A 10424-nucleotide genomic window follows, 5' to 3' on the forward strand; every position below is an offset into this window, starting at 1 on the left:
CAATGGAACCCCAAAGACAATGCATGTATATGTGTGTGAGTGAGTGAGTGAGTGAGTGTGTGTGAGCGTGTGTGTGTGTGTGTATTCGGAAATACATAACTACAGTCTGCTCAGTCTGTATAATGTTACTTCTATGTATGTTTGCAGGGCTATTTGATATTGGATAATCAATTGGTGTGCTCTTTCCTAATGAAGACTATTTTCCCACTCTGAGCATTCCTTAATTGCCTTTGTGTAAGGCTGGGGCCTTTTGGGCTTTTCCTCTTCTAAATTAGAATGTCTATTGTTTTTGTCCGGGTTCAGCTCATGCTTAAGCAGTCATGTTCCTGAGACTTTACCTGTATAACTTCTGAATTACTAGGAGACACAATCTCACAGCAAACTCCCCACTCCTCTGCTTCTTGCAATCTTCCTGCCCCTCTTCTGCAATGATCCCTGAGTGAGCCTTAGGTTCCAGAGTTATGTTGTAGATACATCAGTGCGTACTGGGCTCCACAACTCTGCAGTCTGATTGGTTGTGATTTTTTATAATGGTCTCCATCTGTTGCAAAGGAAACTTCCCTTGACGTGGCATCACTTATCTGGACAAAACTTATCTGGGTATTAAGAACAATATTTAGGATGTTCTTAGAGACTGTTCAGTGAGTTTATTATGTACAGTCCCAGTGGAGGAGCTAGGTTAATATCCATAAGACTTCCCTCTAGAGAAGCAAGCTCAGGTTTGTAGATATTTGGGAGGAAGCAAACAGCAGTTTCTAAGATTATCAGTGTGCTCCACCAGACTGGTTACTCTCTGCTTGCTTGCTTGTTTTCTTGACAAGTTTATTGAAGTAAAATGGACTGACGTGCAGTAAAATTCACCTGTCTTAGTTGTAGGATTCAATGAGTTTAGAAAAGTCTATATGGTTGCCTAACCAGAACCAAGATGATCTAGAATACTTTCATCACTCACAGAAATTCTCTTTTTAAAAAAATTTCTAAGCCGGGTGGTGGTGGCACACGTCTTTAATCCCAGCACCTGGGAGGCAGAGGCAGGTGGATTTCTGAGTTTGAGGGCAGCCTGGTCTACAGAGTGAGTTCCAGGACAGCCAGGGCTGTACAGAGAAACCCTGTCTCGAAAACAAAACAACAACAACAACAACAACAGCAAATTTCTGGGCTGGAGAGATGGCTCAGTGGTTAAGAGCACTGACTGCTCTTCCAGACGTCCTGAGTTCAATTCTCAGCAACCACATGGTGGTTCACAACTATCTGTAATGGGATCTGGTGCCCTCTTCTGGTGTTTCTGAAGACAGTAACAGTGTACTCACATAAAATAAGTAAATTAAAAAAAAAAAAAACAACAACAGGGCTGGTGAGATGGCTCAGAGGGTAAGAGCACCCGACTGCTCTTCTGAAGGTCCAGAGTTCAAATCCCAGCAACCACATGGTGGCTCACAACCATCTGTAATGAGATCTGACTCCCTCTTCTGGTGTGTCTGAAGACAGCTACAGTGTATTTACATATAATAAATAAATAAATCTTTAAAAAACAACAACAACAACAACAAATTCCAGCCTTGCCTCTTTCAGAAGGCCCATTCTTTTAGGATGGGCTTAGAGCATGTTGTGCAACAGTTTCCTCTGAAATGGAAACATTCTAGCCTATAGCTATGCTCCTTAAACAGAAAGGTAAACAATTCAGGATTCTCAGAAGAGAAGGGAAGCGGGCGACTAGGGGAAGGTCTGTATGAGGGGGAATAAGAGGGCCGGTGATGATAGAGATTAAAGTGAATAAATTAATTAATTAATGGAAAAGGAAAACAGAAAAAAAAATAGCTTCAGGAAGTCCCTGAAACTGGCCAGATTTACTAGGCCCCTCCATGCCAGAGTAAGCAATAAATGCTGAGAATCCCTCAACCAAGCCACAAAGATTTCTCTTAAATAAGCCAAATTACTGAGAAGTCTCTGAGACCATATCAGCAGCCCGGGAGAAGCAGAAAGTAATTGAGTTGCTTGGAAAAGTGTTAGAGCAGAGTCGCTTGGAACCAACAACTCTCCAGCCTGTTGAGCTTCTTTATGTCCTGTGCAGTATGCTCTAAATTCCTAGCTTTTGTGAGCTGTCTCCCATGCTGCAGTGGCCCTTGGTGATACAACTGTGTCTGAGTCATTTCTGCTCCTGTGCTCCTGTGAGGTACCCCTCACCCATACTCCTGTGAGTAACCCCAATAAAACTCATTGGTTTGCCAAGTTGAACTTCAGTCTGTAATGGGGTATCTGGGGAGAGCAGTCATGGGTGTAACATCTCCCAAGGACAAGTTTTGCTATACAGGACAGGTACAGGACAGAACCAAAGAGGAGTGGGGGAGAAGAGCGTGCACGGGCCTGGCTATCAGAGGCAAGGCATGCAACTGAGGCTGAGAGGTCCTAGCAGGGAGCCTCCATACGGAGGGCATTCTGACACAATCGTCCTTTCCTGTGTGCTGTGTGCTAACGTGCCTCTGTGCTATGGCAGCTGCTGCATGGTTCTTGCTATGAGTACTGACATGCAACTAAGACTGAGCCATCAAAACGAGGAGTGTCCGTGGGAGGAATTGTGGGATAGTCTTTGTCTATGTGGTGTAAGCTAGCATGCCTGCTTGATAAGTGAGGTCTACCAAGTAAATATGGAGTTACTCTGAACATAGTTAAAGGTTTACAGAAAACGTTTAGTGTTTGAGATTAGCAAAGGAACAGCTTGGCCACGGCTGTGCAGCCTTAGATATGAATCTGAGGCTGAGATGCTGGCTGAGCAGGAAATTGTTTGTGTAAAAGAGCAATTACATTAAGAAAGGCAGATGTTCCTGGCATGTTCCATGTTAGCCTCAGAGTTGGAAAGTAAATTAGATACATGAGAGGATGGGAGAGAGGGAGGGGGAGGGGGAAGAGGAGGGGGAGGGATAGAAAAACAGTAGGCCTCTCAAGTCCAATCTTTTGTAGAAAAAGAAGAAAAAGTCTGTGATCCACTGTACAGAAGGGGGCTGGTGGTGGTTTGTGAGGGGACTCGAGCCAGCCCAAGCAGGACAAGCATGGCTCTGGCAGGCCTTGGCCTTCTCCTGCATCCCCTCTTCCTCACTAGAAACCATTAGAATACATTCCTGAAACTAGACTCCAAAGTCTAGCCCCTTGTTTGGCCACTTCCTCTTTCAGAGGCTGATTATCAAGGTCTAGCTATCAAAGTGTTGAAGCCCAGCAATCAAAAGCCCACTTGTGGGCTGGAGAGATGGCTCAGCAGTTAAGAGCACTTGCCTGCTCTTCCAGAGGTCCTGAGTTCAATTTGCAGCAACCACGTGGTGGCTCACAACCATCTGTAATGAGATCTGACGCCCTTTTCTGCTGTGTCTGAAGACAGCTATAGTGTACTCACAATATATAAAATAAATAAATCTTAAAAAAAAATCCTTGTGGCTACTTTATTTATCATGCCCAATCAAAATTAATCACCACATTCTAACTCAGGGGTGTCCCTTTTTATCTTTATAAATTGTCATTTGCCTATGGGCCACATCTGACTCCTCTCTATGCAGAAGCAGTCTCTTGATCCTCTGTGGGACAAATACCCCAACCCTGTCTCTGATGTCTCTTCCTCCTTCTCCTTCATCCTCTATCTCCAATCATTGTCACGTATTCCTTGCTCTTTGTCCTTGTGAGGCAAATAAATCTCCTTTGTGCTGAGAATTTGGCTTTGGGGTGTTTTGGGCCAATAATGGTTCCTTCAGTTTGAACAAGAATGTCCTCAATAGGCTCATCTTTTTAAATACTTAGTCATTAGAGAGTAGCACGATTTGAGGTTTAGGTGTGGCCTTGGAGTACTGTGGGCTTGTTGGAGGAAGTGTGTCATGGTGTGTTGTAGGATATTTCATCACATTGTGAACCCTGAGATTGTGTTGTTTACTGGGAACTATTTCTAGTTGTGGCGTGGCTCTGTTCTTAGTACACACCTTTAATTCCTCTAGCTGGAATACAGACATGCCCTTAGTACACACCTTTACAACTCCCCTAACAATGAAGGTAAAGTAGAAGGAAGCACCCACGTTTGAAAGTGCCATCTAGATGAATGGCAGACAAAGTGATGAATCAGAGAAATTTTGACAGAATGGGATATGCCCAACTTTCATCAGGAGAGGAAAGGGAAGCTACTTAATAGAGCAATGGAGAAAGAGAGAGAAAGAAAGGCAGTTTTACTGGGACAGATGTACAGAGACAGGTTACAGAGAAGATAAGCTAGACACAGGTGAAGACAGAACAAACTAGAGAAAGAGGAGCCAGATGATTAGAACATATCGCCACAGTTAACATGAGGCCAAGCAGAGCAATTCAGGAGAAACTGAGAGAAGCCATGTTGAATCAGTCATCTTGAAGAGGAGATTCAGCCAGAACAGCTGAGTTGAGCAGCCAGCCAGAGTTCACAAAAAAAAAAAAAAAAAAAAGCTTATTCAGCAGTTAAGTCTCAAAGGCTGAAAACATTCTAGCCCTAGATAAGATTGTAAGAAGGCCAGAAGCTTGCAGGACTAGTCCTAGGTTAGCAGATGGAGGCAGTAAACCTCGGAGATGAAAATTACTTTAGTTGAATAAAAGATACTTTTACAAGTGGGGATAGGGTTTAAAAAGTCCCACAAGGCCCAGTGTCTCTTTTAGCCTATAAATGAGGTTGTAAATCTTAGCTACTTCTCCAGCACCACACCTGCTTGCCACCATGCTCCCTCTTTTGAGGATAATGGACTAAGAGACTCTGAAATTGTAATAAGTCCTCCATTAAATGCTTTCCTTTGTAAGAGTTGCTGTGGTCATCGTGTTTTTCACAGCATGAGAACAATGACTAAGACTGGACATTTACAATAGTCCAGTACAAGAAACCACAGAGATTGGGAAATAGTGCTTCAAACGCTGAAACTAGAGGAGACTTTTAAACAAGCAATGAGAGAGCCTGTCACAGCAGACCTGCTGCATAAAAGGGAGTTCACATCTGGCATTGTAAGCCAGGATAGAAACCTGTGGCTGGGGATGTCAGAGGACCCACTGGGAAAGGAACTTGTATTGTTTTCCTAGAGGGATGCGGTGTGCTTATCAGACTGCTTCCTAAGCACATGTGTTCGCACTCATAGATCACTGCTGATATCAACCTCAACATCACTGATGCTCTTGAGAGCAAGTGACTTGTGCCTACGGTGCAGTAACCTAATTCTTTTTTGTTTGTTTGTTTGTTTGTTTTTTTCGAGACAGGGTTTCTCTGTATAGCCCTGGCTGTCCTGGAACTCACTTTGTAGACCAGGCTAGCCTCAAACTCAGATATCCGCCTGCCTCTGCCTCCCTAGTGCTGGGATTAAAGGCATGCGCCACCATGCCCGGTGCAGTAGCCTAATTCTTAGTCAAAGGTGAACATATTTAGTTTCCCCTTCAAGGCTCAGGGATCATTGTGGAAGAGGGCACAAATAGAATGCAAGAGCCAGAGGAAGTGGTGGGATGTTGTGTGACAGTTTCCTCCCAGAATGAAATATTCCACCCTTCAGGAAAGCTCTTTTAAGCACAGAAGTAAACAACTAAAAGCTCCAGGAAGTCCCTGAATCTAACTAGATTCACTAGGTTCCTGTCTGAGTAAACTATGAAAACGTGAAGAGCCAGGCAAACTTTAGACAGAGAGCACGTGAGCTGTCAGGAAGAGGTTTGGACTAGAGTCAGTTGGAAAGGGCATCTTCCAACCTCTTAACCTTCCTGCAAGCTGGACAGTGTCTCCAAATCCCTTGCTTTTGTGAGCTGTCATGCATGCTGGAGTGGGCCTTGGTGATACAGCTGTTTTTGAGTCATTTCTGCTCCTGTAAGTCACTAACCCTCACCACTACTCCTGTAACTAACACCAATAAAATTCACGGGTTCACCAAGCTGAATTTTGCTGATACCTGTACTTTCGTCTGTTGTGGTTTTCCTAACTTGGGTGAGTAGACATGTGTGTTGTGCCTCCCTCAGAAAAGTTTTGTCATACAACAGAGCAGAAGCAAAAACGTCCTGCAATAAACTTCCACATACAGGCTGTTTCACTATTACTGTTTTTTGAGTAGATAGTTTAGGAACTGCTGGGAATGTTTAGCTGTGTAAAAAGTAGTCTTTTTCAGGGTGCCTACAGCCTGTTTCCACTTGCACTGAATGAGTGTTCCAGTTGTTCCTCGTTAGCACTACTGTGAGGATGGTCCCATTCTCCATAGTACTAGTTCATGGTGGCTTAACTTACATTTCCCTGGTGTCATGTGGCGGTTTGAAAGACTCCCATAGGCTCATATATTTGCATACTTGGTCCTCAGTTGGTACAACTGTTTGGGAAGGACTAAGAGTTGTGGTCTTATTAGATGAAGTATGTCACTGGGGGCCGGCCAACTTTGAGTTTTCAAAGGCCTAGGCCATTCCTAGGTAGCTTTCTCTTTGCCTCCTGCTTGTGGCTCAGGATGTGAGCTCTCAGCTGCTGCTCAGCACCATACCTGCCTGCCTGCTTCCATGCTCCCACTTACGATGTACAAGGAAGGACTCATGCTCTGAAACTGTCAGCTTCCAACAACTCTTTTCTAAGTTGCCATGATCTCGATGTCTCTTCACAGCAACAGAAGAATAGAGAAGTAGCCAAGCCAGGACAGTGGCACATACCTTTAATGTCAGCAATCAGGAGGCAGAAGGAGGTGAATCTCTGTGAATTTGAGGCCACGCTGGTCTACAGAGTGAATTCTAGAACAGTCAGGGCTTTATAGATTCTGTCTCAAAAAAACCCAACATATATACATATATGTGTATGTGTGTATATATGTATGTATGTATGTGTGTGTGTATATATATATATACATATATATAATGTACATGTGTCTCAGAAAAACAATGTTACATATTATATTTGATATATATTGCATGTTGTATATAACACACATAACCACAATATGCATATTACTAATATCATATATTAATATGTAATATATATCATGTACATATATTTCATATCTATAGAAGATATACAGATAATAGTGTTATTTGTTATTGTTTTCTGGGATTTTGTATTTATAAGGGTTTTATGTATCTCAGGCTGGCCTCAAACTTACTAGGTAGCTAAGGTTGGCCTTAATATTCTTCCTTATTCTACTTCCTCTCCTAATTGTAGGATTAATGGTATATGCTATAATATCTAGCAATTATTTCTTTTAATTTATAAATTTTAGTTTTAACCAGTTTTGTTGACTATAATTTTGTTTTACACATGACTTGGGCTTACCCATAACTACTTTATCTCTTGGTTCACTAACATATCCCCAATCTAACATCAGCGTCCAATATGTACATAACATTCAATATATATCTATGATAAAATCTTATTCATTGAATGTACATTTACTTGAGGGACTTCGTTAACATAAACTCCTCTGGAGAGCTAAGCTGCTCTTACTGTTCTGATCCAAACAACCTTCTAAGTCCACAGGGCCACGGTCTGTTATGCAGCTATGTTGATCCTCTGGCCCTTGGACCACATGTGCCCCGGTATAGTTATGAAAGGGGAACAATACTTTTATTGATGTTGTCATGTGACAATGTCAACAGACTGGATACTCATGGATAATAGCAAATAGCCTAGACTGACCTCATCAAGTTAAATGATACCTTTCTATAGAGTGAGTTCCAGGGTAGCCAAGGCTATTCAGAGAGACCGTCTTGACAAACTAAAACAATCAAAAATGACATCTTTCACCATTCAGAGGTGGTGCATGCCTTTAATCCCAGCACTTGGGAGGCAGAGGCAGGCGGATTTCTGAGTTCGAGGCCAGCCTGGTCTAGAGTTCCAGAGAAACTGTCTTGAAAAGAAACAAAACAAAACAAACAAAAAAGAAAATCTTTCAGCATTCTCTCTCCTTGCTATCATCCACACAATACTCATTTTCTAGAATGATACTATATGATTGCTAATATATACAAATAGCTACAGTAAGCCAGTCAGTATGCCTTATTCTCACAGTGATACTTTGAAATAAAGGTAAATATTAGGTATGGCAAAAAGTTATCACTCTACAAAATAAAAAGCACAAAGATCCCTGAGCTTACATGAATTGATACAGAAGCTAGTAGTTTTTGTATTTTAATTTTATTTATAATCTTTTTTTTGTTTTGTTTTTTGTTTTTTTTTTTTTGGTTTTTCGAGACAGGGTTTCTCTGTGTAGCCCTGGCTGTCCTGGCACTCACTTTGTAGACCAGGCTGGCCTCGAACTCAGAAATCCGCCTGCCTCTGCCTCCCGAGTGCTGGTTTATTTATAATCTTATGTGCTTAATAGTGTTGCTTGTTTTTCCAAACAGGTCTTTCCAGTCCTTCCTATGTGCTGGGATTCATGTGTGCCAACACATCTACTACAACATATTTCTGTTGAAGAAAGTGTTATCAAATGACCAAACTCAAAGCTCTAAACTTAATGTTGAGGTTCACATTCCTTATTTGGTAGCAAGCAGCCACATGAGCACTGAAATCTAACTAGTCAAAAGGGAGATGTGCTGATGGTGTCAAGTATATTATGGTTTTGTCATCTAGTAGGAAAAAACAAATCTAAGATGTCTCAATTTTTATGCCAATTGTGTGGTGACACATGTTGGCTACATTAGACTAATAAATTATTAGTTTTACATTTTAAATGTGTCTACAAAATTTAAACTATATACTTGATTTGCATCTCATTACATTTCATTCTTAATATTTGCCTTTCTGTATTTGTAGATATATACATGCCATGTTTGAGCACAGAGCAGTCTGAGGGATCTCTGTTGCTGCCTTCCCTTTCTTCCACACTATATATACTTAAGCCCTGCTAGGCCTAAAACCTCCTGGCAATTCTACCTTAGCTTTCAGTCTCCCTAGGAACGCCACGGTGACAGACGTGTGCCACTGACCTTGGCTTTTCACTGACTTGGGTTGCTGGTTATTGCTGGGCAGGGTGTCTGCTCTTTCCTACTTTGCTGCACCATCTCTCTGGCCCTCACATTGTACTGCTACTGCTACTAGACAATGCTGGTCTACAATCCTTTCAGGACAGTTTAGTCAAGCCAACTAAGTTTTACTCAGAGCCCTGTTGTACTCTAATGACAATCTGCTTCTCACATTTCCAGTCTAAGATCAAAGTCCTGGTAGGCTATGCCAGGAGAGAGCCGTCTCTTTTAAAGCACCATACCTTGACACTGCATCTCCAAGAAGGCTGTATTGAGAAAGTAAGGTTGCTTTTCATTCTTATGCAAGGTGACCAAGAAAGGGTAAGTTTGCTGTGACCATGACTGAGTAGTTCAGACAGACTCTCCTGCCTACTCAGAAGTCCTTGGACTGTAAGCATGTACCACCATGGACCATTTTGCTCATTTATAGTGTTAGCACAATGCTGAAGTTACATATGTGGTGTTCATCTGTTCCGTGGTATATTTGCAGCACGCCATCTCAGGACTCCTGTGGTTATAAGTCAGTGTGCCACGCTGTTCTCTCAAGAGCTGTCTCTAATAGAATGTTCTTATGCAGCTTCTCGTTTTCTCTCTTCCCTTAGGGATTGTTTGTCCTCCGAGGGCTGCTGCTCTCCATATGCCTTCCCTACTCCCAGAAGTGCAATTATAAGCTGCTTTCCACTAAGAACTGCTACCAGGCCAGTTCTCAGGTAACTGTTCTAACTTCAGAAAAGCAGCCCTTTCTCCCGGACCCTGCACTGAGTGCTGGTGGTCAGTGGGTTTTTTCCTCATCATAGCTGGCCCAGAGCAACTTTTGATCAAGACAGCGGAAGCAAAAGGGAGAATTAAGAGGACAAGATAGAAAATGTGTCACCAAGCCTTTGTACTTCCTTGGAACTCACAACTTGTCCTGACCTTTGTGCCCACACATATACACAGGAATGGAAAGAGAGCCCCCTTGGGGCATGAGACATTTCAGAGGTGACAATTCCAGCAAAGCTGGCAACTTGCCTTGGTTACTTAGCATGCACTACAAGTTTGACATACTACTCCAGACTTAAAATAGCTGTTTTTAGAGACATGGCTTCACTTCCTAGTTCCTCTATCACCCCAAATGCTGAGATCACAGGCCTGTCACAGCCCTTTTACAAACTGAAAACCACAAACTTTTGAATATTATCCAAAATAGTAATAAAGCGTGATTTCTGCTTAAAGTTTATGCACATGAGCGCTTTGCTTGAGTGCCTATGTATACCATGTGTGCCTGGCCCAGGGAAGAGGGTGTTGGATTCCCCAGAACTAGTCATGGTTGTGAAATACCATGTGCATACTAGGAATTAAATCTGGGTCCCCTGAAACAAGTGTCCTTAACTTCTGAGCCCTCTCTCTCAACTCAAGCATCTAAGCATAGCCGTGTGTTCATGCCTATAATCCCAGTCCCAGAAAGGTAAGCCAATCAATCCTTTGAG

Source organism: Mus caroli, unplaced genomic scaffold (assembly GCF_978045245.1).
Source record: "Mus caroli unplaced genomic scaffold, Mus_caroli_1 scaffold_16, whole genome shotgun sequence".
Taxonomy (NCBI): domain Eukaryota; kingdom Metazoa; phylum Chordata; class Mammalia; order Rodentia; family Muridae; genus Mus; species Mus caroli.